This window comes from Lissotriton helveticus, chromosome 6 (genome assembly GCF_964261635.1).
Source record: "Lissotriton helveticus chromosome 6, aLisHel1.1, whole genome shotgun sequence".
Taxonomy (NCBI): domain Eukaryota; kingdom Metazoa; phylum Chordata; class Amphibia; order Caudata; family Salamandridae; genus Lissotriton; species Lissotriton helveticus.
In genome coordinates this window covers 156,222,067-156,234,983 of record NC_136067.1, presented here as the reverse complement: position 1 = coordinate 156,234,983, position 12,917 = coordinate 156,222,067, and the positions used below count along the sequence as shown (strand labels likewise).

At 43.2% G+C, this 12,917-nt stretch overlaps 1 protein-coding gene across 2 annotated transcripts in view; it reads left to right on the top strand.

The window, feature by feature from the left end:
* The window catches only part of ENAH (ENAH actin regulator), a 681,857-nt gene that overhangs the window by 247,748 nt on the left and 421,192 nt on the right, over positions 1 to 12,917 (top strand). The window lies entirely within an intron of this gene.

The following is a 12,917-nucleotide window of genomic DNA, read 5'->3' as shown; positions in this document are numbered from 1 at the left end:
AAATAAAAAGTTCTTTTCAGAACTACCTCCCCGTTATTAAAAAATTGGTACAATATTTGGAACTGTGCCAACCTCTATTTCTCTTAGTTCGCTTCCCAGTTCGCTCGCCGGTACGCGAACCGGAAGCGAACCAAAAACAGTAAGTATAAGGGAAGGAAACAGACACTTATGTTAAAAGAAAGACCGCTATAGGGGAGTAAACTAGAGATACTATTACCCGTAATCCACTGCTGATGATGTCACATATTACATCATTCATGACATGCTCAGTGACATCATCAGCAGAGGATTGCGGGTTTTTTGGCAACATGCCTTATCCACGGTTTAATAACGCTGCCTTTTGCTTTATATAAGTTTTCAAATTGTATGAAATATATACCAATAGGTCGTTATGAACCTTTAGGTAGTGCTTTTCTTCATGAGGTCTGGTCGCTTCCATACACATACAGATGTTTCAAAGATGATCAAGAAGTTTATCTGAATGGAGCGGAATGCACTGAGACGCCAGATCATTCACTAATGTGTAGGCACATACAGTTACACGGTTCATGCAACAAACACCGACCAAATATGGCTTGCGTGTTGCAAGGCACGCCAGTTCCTGCTATCATCCCCACGTTCAAGTTGTTGGAAAATGGTAGTTATTTGATGCTCAATAATGAAGATTGTTCTGAGTTAATTAAAAGTATTCCTTTTATCGTAACAGTAAGTGAACGGGTTATTTGCTGCAGAAATGTTCTATTTCCTCCCACACATGAACATAGGGAGTTTTCAATCTGGCCACAAATACCAACCTTGGGACACGTTTCAACGGCATGGCAAGAATAAGAGCTCTTTTGTCTCAGAGAGAGGTGGCCTTGAGTTCGGCCCGTGAAACTTTCGTACTTCACATAGCGAACACCCGTACAGAGGTGCACACCCTTTTCAATTAAGATTTGCCTTTCAATTTCAGCAACATGTTTCCGACTATCTTTAACGCATCCTCCACAAAGTCCCTGGCGCACTTTTTTAAAGTTGTTACCAGTGGTCTCGTGACTTCATTTGAGAAAATCTTTGGAGTCATCCCTGCTTCCTTTCATTCTATTTTCTGCACTCTGGTTCGTGGATTGGCATTTTTACTTGCATTACCAGCGGACGCTCTTGTGCTTTTTTACATTTTTAAATATGGATGTCCCTCCTATGCAACCTCCCACCCTGCAGCTGCTGACACTGTTCCGCAATCGCATGCTAGAATATTATGGCACAATGCCGTTGGCGATATTAAGCACGGCATATGGATTATCTTTTCGATTCTCCTACTTCACCTGTGTCCAGCCTGTATTTCACTGCCTGACCTGTGATTTCGATTGGGCCATTGATTTGTGTCTCTGCGGACCGGTTTCTCCTGACGTCGACTTTAATCAGCTGATGACTCCTATCATTACTCACGAGTTGGTTTGTCCTGGCGAAAGGATTATGGCTGTGGCATTGATGCATGGACTACTTGGTCCCTGGAATTTACTGGCGGCAGCACAGTCTTTCTTGGAACAGAGCTTTCTTGAAAACCCACCGAGCTGTCCTCTGATGGTGATAGAGGATCCGGTGCTGGGAGAGCACGTATGTTCTTTTCCGCTTTTAAATTGGATGGCTGAACTGTTTTCGGATGAAGACGGTGACTTCCTATTGGAGGCTGTTGCAGCTTATTTTGCATACACAGTTATGTCATAGACCTTTTTCATGTTTGATATGCTGAGTACTAGCATTTCATTGACAATTCATTGACTTATTTGTCAAGTTTTTATTATTTACCTTGCCTATTGGCTTAAGACTCGATAAAGTACTTGGCTGTTTTATTTTTCTTTAGCATTAAATTTTCCTAGTTTTTAATGCTTTACCTTGCGGACCGTCCACATATAAACTTGCAATCTGCTCTCATGAGATGGCACTTCTATTATCCTATTCAGTTCGTTTCCGGATCATGAGGAGGTATCATCTAGGTCCTGGATATCTTTACACCGTGTTAAGTTAGCATGGGCTCATTACCGGTTTAAACGCCATTTTTCCTTTTTTGCAACTTCTGCACACGACACTTAGTTGTTGCTTTAGCTTTCCTCCTAGTAGTTCATCGTGGTTTACATGAGAATAATATGTTATTGGTCTACTATCTGCTTTACTTGTTAAACTATATCTGTACAGCGAGTGCTAAAGTTTCAAGAACAACACGATACAGAATTGTTATGAGGTCTGATCTCCACGACTTCATACTCAATAAGTGCAACTTCTGCCAATTCTGGGCATGAGGCGGGTTTTATATTGCTTTGCCGAACACACATACACAACAGTTGATGCGGTTCACATGAAGAGAGAGCTGGTGTATGCTGATGTGATTCCTTCAAATCTAAGACACTAAAGTATGGGCACGCCCTAAACCAACACAAAGAGACCTTCTTAGCAAATAATATAATATGTGTATTAGGGAGGGTGAGATATAAGCAGCCGCGGGCCGTGGAGGGAGTTACGATGGGGCAGGGAGGCGGGGAGGGGGAGAAGCAGGGTGGAGCCCTCTCTACCTTGCCCCTCCCCCTCCCCGCCTCCCTGCCCCACCGTAACTCCCTCCACGGCCCGCGGCTGCTTATAAGTGTTGCTAACTCTTATTCATTTACAGCATGTTAACATACTGTCACCATTCGCTTTTTATGTACTAGTAACTATGCTGGTAATTTTGCTACTGATAATATGTGTACTTGTATTCTCCACCCTGCTTCTCCCCCTCCCCGCCTCCCTGCCTCACCGTAACTCCCTCCACGGCCCGCGGCTGCTTATAAGTGTTGCTAACTCTTATTCATTTACAGCATGTTAACATACTATCACCATTCACTTTTTATGTACTAGTAACTATGCTGGTAATTTTGCTACTGATAATATGTGTACTTTTATTATCTAAGGTACTACGCCTGAGAAGACGGCATTAGTAAATAAACATTTCAAATACAATCTGTTCTTCTTAACTCCATGTTCTGGTTTCTAAGAAATCTATAACGACCGACTGTTCATGAGTTCCACGTATCCTGAGGTACTATAAGTTCATATTCTGGATTGTCTAAACATTGAGAGTTTGTTATATCCAATGTGACACTGTACCTAGCTTGCTAAGGAGTTTTTGATTACTAACGTGAGTTTTGGGACACCCTAATTCGCCGAGGTTCCAATCCTCTGTCCACAGTTCTGTGTGAGAACAGAAACCCTGCGACAGGGGCACCCCCGACCCTTGCTGGAGCTTCATCACACTTGCGATACAACTCCAGCAATGCATTCGCCGAGGTTCCAATCCTCTGTCCACAGTTCTGTGTGAGAACAGAAACCCTGCGACAGGGGCACCCCCGACCCTTGCTGGAGCTTCATCACACTTGCGATACAACTCCAGCAATGCGCCACCTTTACGGCACAGATACATCACGCATCTGTGCTGTTTTTGCCCCATGATGCGCCGCATTGTAAATGCAGCACACCATAGGTGACGGAACAGCGGCACAGAATGACTAACACATCCCTGGTGATGCGCCAGTCATCATAAATGTATCCCTATGCTTCTTATCTTGTTAGAGATGAACCGCCATATGTATCATCAAAGTTTTTTACATTTCCTAAATAGCGAACTTTAAGGAATAAATAGCGATTCTTTACCATTCCTAGTTTGCGATGAGCTATTTGCTAATTAGCCGAATGTAGCCCAATGAAGCCCAATGTAGCCCAATGTAGCCCAAAGATGGCCGCCAGACACACAAAAAAACAAATGTAGCCCAAATATCAGCCAGATGTAGCCCAACTATAGCCCAGTGACAGAATGACCAATCAGCTTCGCAAACCTCCGTTACGCGAAGCGGAGCGCTGTTACAGATATATATCTTTTTTTGAACGTTAATTTCTCAAAATCCACTGGAGCACATATATTGAGACCTAGCAAAGGCACATCGGGCTACCAGTCCCTAATATTTTGCCAAGTTTCGTGCAAATCCATTCAGCCGTTTTATTATTATTATTATTTTTTTTTGCCCCGCGGGGCCCTTTTAAAACCTCCACATCAAACCTAGGGGGTCAGCGAGGATCTACTATGCCCCCTTATAGTTATTTCCCCCTTTGTTTTGACCTCCTCTTGTCTCTCGATCCTACCGAGAGACAAGATGGCGGCCGCTACGGACTGTTTGGAATGTTGACAGACGCCGGAGAACCAATCAGCTTCGCTTCACAAAGCTCCGTTGCGCGAAAAGTCCGCGAACCGGAGCGCTGCCCGGTCCGCTGTTACAGATATATATCTTTTTTTAAACGTTAATTTCTCAAAATCCACTGGAGCACATATATTGAGACCTATAAAAGGCACATCGGGCTACCAGTCCCTACAATTTTGCCAAGTTTCGTGCAAATCCATTCAGCCGTTCGGGCTAAAAGTGAGGCCAACCGCCCTATGGAAATTAACATGGGAAAAACGCGTTTTGGGACCCCCCTTTTTTCTCGGCCCCCCCTTGACGAACCCCCCCAAAATTTTCAGGGGCTGCTCAGAAACAAAATGTGCCATTTTCCTGAAAATTTCAGCCAATTCCGTCCACAAACGCCAAAGTTATTAGACATAGAATTTTCAAAAAACCCATAGAGAAAAAATCCTAACTATATATACCTACTGGCGACCGCCAGTAGGTAATATATATTCACTGAAAAAACCATAGGTTATAGACCATATATAGTTAGGAATTAGCATTTACAAAACCTTGAAAATTCACTGAAAAAACCATAGGTTATAGACCATATATCGTTAGGAATTAGCATTTAAAAAACCTTATTTTACTCACACAAAACCATTGAAATTCCATATATAGTTAGTTGCACTAACTATATATCGCGCACCCGCAATCCACTGCTGATGATGTCACATATTACATCATTCATGACATGGTCAGTGACATCACTGATGACATCACTGATGACATCTCAAATGACATCACTGATGACATCACTGATGACAACATCCAGTGACTGTATGTTTCTGTAAAGTTAAAATATGTCTTACATATTGAAGAATGAGTGGAAGTATAAGTGTCTGATGAAGGATTTAGTAGGTGCATGACTGAATGTATGAGTGAGTGATTAAATGTGTCTCACTGAGTGCATGGGTTAGTGACTAAACTGTCTTAATTTGTGCATCATTATGTCTGTTGTTCTGTAAACTGCTGCATGTGTTGATCAGTAGCTATATGATTAACTATATGGGTTATTGATTGATTGTCCAAGTATTTGTATGGGAGACTGAGTGTGTGTGTGGCTGGCTGGGAGGTGTGTGACTCTGTGCAGATCAATGTGTACTTGTATCAATGATTGTATAAGAGAGTAAGTATGTGTTAGTATATGTTTGAAAATGTAAGGTGCTCTGTTTAACTGTATAGACAAGAAAATGGAAGTGTGATTGATTCTTTACAGGACTGACTAGGTGTGTGAGTAACTCCATGGATGAGTGGCAGAGTGTGAGTATCTGTATAGGTGTATGAGTGCATATGATAGTGTTGTAAAGATGAGTGATTGTATGTATGAATGATTGTATGGGTGAATAAGTGAATGTGTGTGTAGACGTAGGAATCAGTGAGTGCGTATGTAGTAACTAGTATTGGTGTGTGAATGGTTTCAAAAATTATACTCTGTATTTAACACTGGGTGTAACAAAGGTTATATTAAAATGTGAGGAGATGCATTGTATTGTCACATGAATGATCTCATCAGTGATGTGGTCATTGATGTCAAATGAGATGTCATCAGTGATGTCATTTGAGATGTCATTTGAGATGTCATCAGTGATGTCATCAGTGATGTCACTGACCATGTCATGAATGATGTAATATGTGACATCATCAGCAGTGGATTGCGGGTGCGCGATATATAGTTAGTGCAACTAACTATATATGGAATTTCAATGGTTTTGTGTGAGTAAAATAAGGTTTTTTAAATGCTAATTCCTAACGATATATGGTCTATAACCTATGGTTTTTTCAGTGAATTTTCAAGGTTTTGTAAATGCTAATTCCTAACTATATATGGTCTATAACCTATGGTTTTTTCAGTGAATTTTCAAGGTTTTGTAAATGCTAATTCCTAACTATATATGGTCTATAACCTATGGTTTTTTCAGTGAATTTCAATGGTTTTTTAATAGCAAATATCATAAGCTGTCGAATGTCAAGTACGTGGTAAGTAAAAACATTTTCGTGTTTATGCACACTGATCTGCTTTGAATGCTGCCCCCAACCCCTCATTTCTATTAGGAGTACTCTCTCTTTGCAGATAGTGAAGGGTAGTCAACGCAGGCCTTTGCCCCCGTTGTAATCCGTCGTGCCTGCTTCTCTCTCCATTTGATTGATTGTTCTCTTTGGTTCATTCTCTATTTACAAACCAGCACAGAGTCACTATACTCTGTTTAGTCTTTGCAGATAGCGAAAAATCGTGTAAAAAAACAAAAGAAATCGAGCAAAATCAGTAGGCCACTAATGGGATCTCTTTTTGACCTGGCTAAAATAGAAACATTAGGAACAACCTGTTGAAAATAGCAATGTGTATGTACATAAGCGGCGTTCATTTGTGGTCACAGTACCCCTTGTTGATTGTTTGAATCGAGCATTGAATTGTTCGAAGTTGGTTCTCTTAAGGATCTTCTCTGCCTGCAAACGAGGAAGAATAGGAATATTCTCTCTCCCTTTGCAGATAGTGAAGGGTAGGTAACGCAAGCCTTTAACACGTCGTACCTATTTCATTCCTCATTGATTGATTGATTGTCCGAACATTGACTGTTTGGGAATTAGTTCTTTTTGAAGGTATTCCCTGTTTGCAAATAAACGTAGGAAAATCTTTGCAAGTAGTGAAAGGGTACGTAATGCGGACCTTTCTCCCCCGTTGTAATCTGTCATGCCTATCTACTCCCCACTGATTGATGCACCTGTTTCACCCGGACCATTTACTAGAGATAGGTCATCTGGCCCGACAAGAGAGCACCCCTAGTGAAAAGGACATATGCAATAATAACTCAGTGATCACTGTATCCTGTTAACAGAAACTTTAGCATGAAACAACCTGGAAAGAAAAGAATAGGAAAACGAAAATCAGTAGGCCACTGATGAACTTTTTATTAAATAACAAACAAAGAAACGATAACAATACGTAATGATAAAACCTATTATTGTCCTAGAAACAAGAAACGTTAGAAGTAAGCCCGTAATAAGAAACCTGAAAACATCGCCCCTCACTGCCCCAAAACGTGTCTGTCCCACCGCCTGCCACGGCCAAATAACGGCAAACTGGGAAAGATAGAAGTCAGCAGACATCCGCCCCATTCTAGAAACTTCCAAAGGGCAACAGGTTTTCGGCTACGCCCAGCCGGAAGCAACACATATAAGGCGGGTCCTGCTGCCACGCCTCGGCCAGGAGATCATCACGTAGGGTGTAGCCGGAGGAGAGGCCGAGGCCAGCGGGACCCGGCCAGGGGGATTGACAACACTGGAGAGTTTTAGGGGGGGGGAATGTCCGTGTCCTCGACCCTCCCCTCTCTCTCCCAGTCCGGCCGCGGTGGCCCTTGAGAGTTGCAGGTTGTCCCTCCACACTCTCTCCCGGTCCGGCCACCAACGGCCGGGGGCTGGGGCCGACGGGATCCGGCTGCAGCCGATGAGCCAAGGAACCCGTTCATGGGGCCAGAGCAAAGGGCGTCCGGCCGCCATCCACCGGAGGTCCGGCCCAAAGACAGATGGGACATTTCTTCTTTCTTGAATAATTGCTGCAACAACCCTGGGGGGGGGGGATGTCTTGCACATGCCTCCGACCCCCCCCCCCCCCCTCTCGTCCTCATCGCCTGGTCCGGCCATAACAAATCTCAAGCGAGACGCCGTGGGGTGCACTGGGAGGGAGAGACGGTGCGAACAGGCCTCTCCCGCCTCCCCAGGTGGAGGCTTCCCACCTGCACCCTCAGCGCTCCAGGCGCCCGGAAAAGGGTTCTTCCACTGTGGCGATGCTGCAACGTCTCGCCCGGCAGGGTGGAGCCCGTCCGCTCATTTGACCCCGCGATCGCCAGTAGCTACCGAACTCTCAAAATGGCGGTCGACCTGGCAAGAGCGGGCCCAGCATAAAGAAATGGCCCGGTCACTGGTTGACTCCACCACCGTAGTCCTCCACGACCTTGAAGATTCTAGAGGAGCCGCGGGAGTCCCCGACCCCCGCAGACACCCCCGATGGGGAATGACTGCCATGATCGCCCGTGGAGTGACGAAACTGTAGCCGCGGGACGTCGGCGCTCCCATGCTGGCGCCAGCCTCAGTTTGAATGACTAGAATCCTGCAGACCTCAGTTCCGGTGAAAGCACAGTGTGACCCGGTAGGAAAAATTGTTGCACCCCCTCCCCTTTTTGACTGATGGTTCAAACCACCGATCCTTTCCTTTGCCCTTTTAACGGAACTTTGGACTGCCTCCCCCCCCCCCCGCGGCGCCCCACGCCGTTATTTGCTGGGCGGCAACTTACTAGACATCACCTTCGTGCCATCTAGATTTCAGCGCGTTCTGCTGCCTTGGAACTATTCGCACAACAGACTGCTACTGACGACCCACCCCCAGGCAACATCTTCTGAATTTTCATAATTTGAAAGAACTAGTAACATGTCCTCATCAGGAATTTCCTCTTCAATCATCTCATCAGGAATCTCCTCATGAAAAGTCTGCAATGATGATTCTTGTAACTCTATGGTCTCCAAACATTCAATAAATTCGCCATCAAGAGATTGATCAAAAAAATCATTCAAGTCATCTCCTCCTTGTGAGAATATTTCATTATTGGTGCTGTCAATTTCATTAAATGTAGTGGATAATTCAAAAGAAATTGCCACGGTCTCTTCATTGTTTAAATCTTTTTACTGTTTTTGTTTTGTTATAAATATATACAAGTTATTAAAGTTTTATATTCCTACTACTTTGTTGGAGTGCTATATATTTTTAATGTGACACATAATTGTAAAAACTTTGATGTACAAAGAGTCATCCCTGGAATCTTCCGCTTCAGGCTCGGTCCCCTCCCCAATCACAATACAGGATGGTTTTCAGATAGTATGAACACGTGTGGTGTGACGGATCTCATCGGGTGTGGGCCTTGATCTACTATAACTCCTTTGAAGAGGGGTGATTCTTTACAGCTGGGGCCATAAACTACATCTGCAGGGCTAGCTGATAGCCTAGGACCGGCCTGGACAATCGGACACAGAAGAAGAGGAGTGTCAGTGGGTGCGGTAGTGAATAGGGCGAAAGGGAGGTGTCGGGCGGGCACAGAGTGTGATTCTCAGGGAAGAGCAGCGCAGATGGGGGAAGGTTTATTGCCCATGCATAAGACAGAGCGGGGGTGAGCAGTGCCTGGGGAAGATGCTTGCGAGGGTGGGGAGCCATGCTACGAATCGACAGCGTGCAGAGAGTGGGTCTGGTCAAGGCATCTAAAATGGCTGCCGTGCACAACAAAAGTGTGGCATTTCAAAAAAGGCAAGATGGCGCAGACAATGTTTTTCAACATTTCCTCATTTCCTTCTAATCGAACGTTAACAGACGTTGGTGCATATTGCCAAATTTAAGCGATATTTATCGCTAACGATGCTTAGCAACGAATTTTTTTACCGCTAAGCATCGTCAGAAATTATCGAAGATAAACCTTGCTATTATCAAGGTTTATCGCAAATGCGATAAAAAACGGCCGCAATGCATGAATATCGCTAAAAAGTCAGCGATATTCATGCATTACCGAGCTAATGCTCTTAGCCATGTTATCCACCTCCCATTGGATAACATGGCTAAGAACTGCTCAGGGCAGGTGTTAGTTTTTGGAGATATTCGCGCTTAGCGCGAATATCTCCAAAAGTTGGTAATAGGAGATAGATATCTTGCATGTTGTAATGCAAGTTATTGTGGTATATGGAACTCATACCATAATCTCTCAGGAAAGCAGAAACGGATCCTTTTGGGACCGCCTGAGAAGGCCTAGGGTGTGAGGGGTACTCTACTTTGCCCCCTTTTCACGTTCCGAACTATTTTATTTTACTCTCTTCTGTAATTACACAAAATGGCAGCGATAAGATGCATCAGAGACAGACAGTGAGAGAAAGGAGGCCGGAGATGAAGAAGAGATGTCAAATACACATTGGAGATAATATAGTGGAAGAAGGAAAGTAAATATGAGTAAACTTACCATGTAACATAAAAATGTTCCACTCTATACTATAAGTCTCATTTTATACTACAATCACTTCGCTACAACCTCATAAATTAAAAATAAAAATGAATAATGTCTCAAACAATTTTTGTATTTCTAAATATAAATTTATTCTTCTGAATTTTCAAAATTTGAAAGAACTAGTAACATGTCCTCATCTGGAATCTCCTCATGAAAAGTCTGCAATGATGATTCTTGTAACTCTATGGTCTCCAAACATTCGATAAATTCGCCATCAAGAGATTGATCCAAAAAATCATTCAAGTCATCTCCTCCTTGTGAGAATACTTCATTATTGGTGCTGTCAATTTCAATAAATGTAGTGGATAATTCAAAAGAAATTGCCACGGTCTCTTCATTGTGAGCCATTTTATTTTGAAATTGCTTGCTGTAAATTGCAGAAAAAAATAATCACTTTCATTTATCGTTTTTAGTAATACATAATATAAAACTAACTTTATCAAGTATTTAGTATAACAGAAGGACTGTAAATAAATAACAGAAAACATTTTTCAAATTATCTTCAAGTGTACAACATAGTTCCCCTTACAAATTAACAACTCACCTTTTTAAAAGTAGGAGAAGTGTTAGTACTGTGTAAACCAAACACCAGAAATAAATGTACCTCAGACAGTAGTATCACAAAATGGCTGTGGTTTCCTCTCATTTTAGATATATACATAACCAATTAACTTTCATCACACACAAATACAAAACCAAAGTAACATTTTAATTGGTTCTAAATTTCAACACTTTCAAATGTGTTTTCCCCATGCAATTTTCCATAGGACATTTAGATACGTCTACAGCCTGAATGGCTGAACGGAATTACACCAAACTTGGCAAAATGGTACATCAAACCTAAGAGGTCAGGGAGGATCTACTATGCCCCCTTATGGTCATTTGCCCCTTCGCTTTGGCCTCCTCTTGTCTCTCGATCCTACCGAGAGACAAGGTGGCGGCCGCTACGGACTGTTTGCAATGTTTACAGACGCCGGAGAACCAATCAGCTTCGCAAAGCTCCGTTACGCGAAAAGTACGCGAAGCGGAGCGCTGTTACAGATATATATCTTTTTTTTAACGTTAATTTCTCAAAATCCACTGGAGCACATATATTGAGACCTAGCAAAGGCACATCGGGCTACCAGTCCCTACAATTTTGCCAAGTTTCGTGCAAATCCATTCAGCCGTTCGGGCTAAAAGTGAGGCCAACCGCCCTATGGAAAACTCAATGTTAAAAACATGTCTTGGGACCCCCCTTTTTTCTCGGCCCCCCTTGACGAACACCCCCCCCCCCCCAAATTTTCAGGGGCTGCTCAGAAACAAAATGTTCCATTTTCCTGAAAATTTCAGCCAATTCCGTCCACAAACGCCAAAGTTATTAGACATAGAATTTTCAAAAATCCCATAGAGAAAAAATCCTAACTATATATACCTACTGGCGACCGCCAGTAGGTAATATATATGTGTATGAATGTGTGTATGTATGTGTATATATTTCAGAAATTTTGCACCATCCATACTGATACATACGAGTCACACTCCAGGGTCGCGTTTAAATTGTTTATTCATAGCGGCAACATGTTTAGACAGTTTTTTTCAAAAGCCATATTGTTCATGACCACTCTTCATACATAGAGTGCACAATGAAAAACCGTAAAGACAGCCGGAGCCCCCAGTGTGGCAGCACTGATGAAGCCATTTGAGTTGCATACATCCATGTCTCTTAACTTGCAGAATAGAATAGGAAAGGAACCCGAAATTATGATAACTCTTGCAGTTAGTATACAGCTGCCTGTGAAAATTTCAACCTTGCGATATTGAGTGTTGGTAGAATTCTCAGTTGTCTCTGTCTCCCCCACTCCCCCCACCCCCTCAGAGTTGGGGCGATCTTGTCGACACCAAAAAGAGAAAAATTATTAGAATCCTTATGATTTAACCAGTGTCTTGCAGTTGAGTAGCTCAAATCACTATTCCTGATTGCTCTCTGATGTTCCAAGATTTTTTTGATTGGACAAATGGTATTTCCAACATATAGGAGATTGCAGGGGCAGACCAAATATTCACTATTGCAGTTCATGAATTTGTTGATCTTTTCCGGTCTTCTGGTCACACTAAATCTGCTCCGATAGAAGTGATCTCCATGTAGCTGGTTTGGAACACCGCGGATGTGGCCTTTAGAGCATGTTTGGGTGACGTGCTGTATCACATTGTGAGGTGTCTAATAAGGCGGAGGGGTGCTGTCTGGGAGATTGCTAAATGAGCGGTATGCAGATTAGCCCTGTGCTCGATCAAATACCAGCTAGCACTTCGGCTTTCAGTTGACGGAGGGGGCTATGGTCTTCTTAGCCCTCGTGCTGCTGGTGCATGGGGCTTGCGTGCTTGGTTCCTGCGTGATTGGTTCCTGCTTACACTCTCCTCCGGTGAAATGTTCTGGATAAAAATGTGCTTCTTCCAAGACTTGCTTACGTTACTGGGTAGTTTTTGTATTGGTTTTATGCAGCTATAAAAGTACTGAATGTGGCAGGATCCACTGCAGCAGCATGTCGGATAGTGTGGGTAAGGGCAGATGTTTTAACGAGTCCTGCTTGTTCTAAAATTGTAATGAGATATTGCTAAGAAGAGGCAAAAGGGGGCTGGTGCATTGAGGCTGCTCTCCACGAGAGAGTTC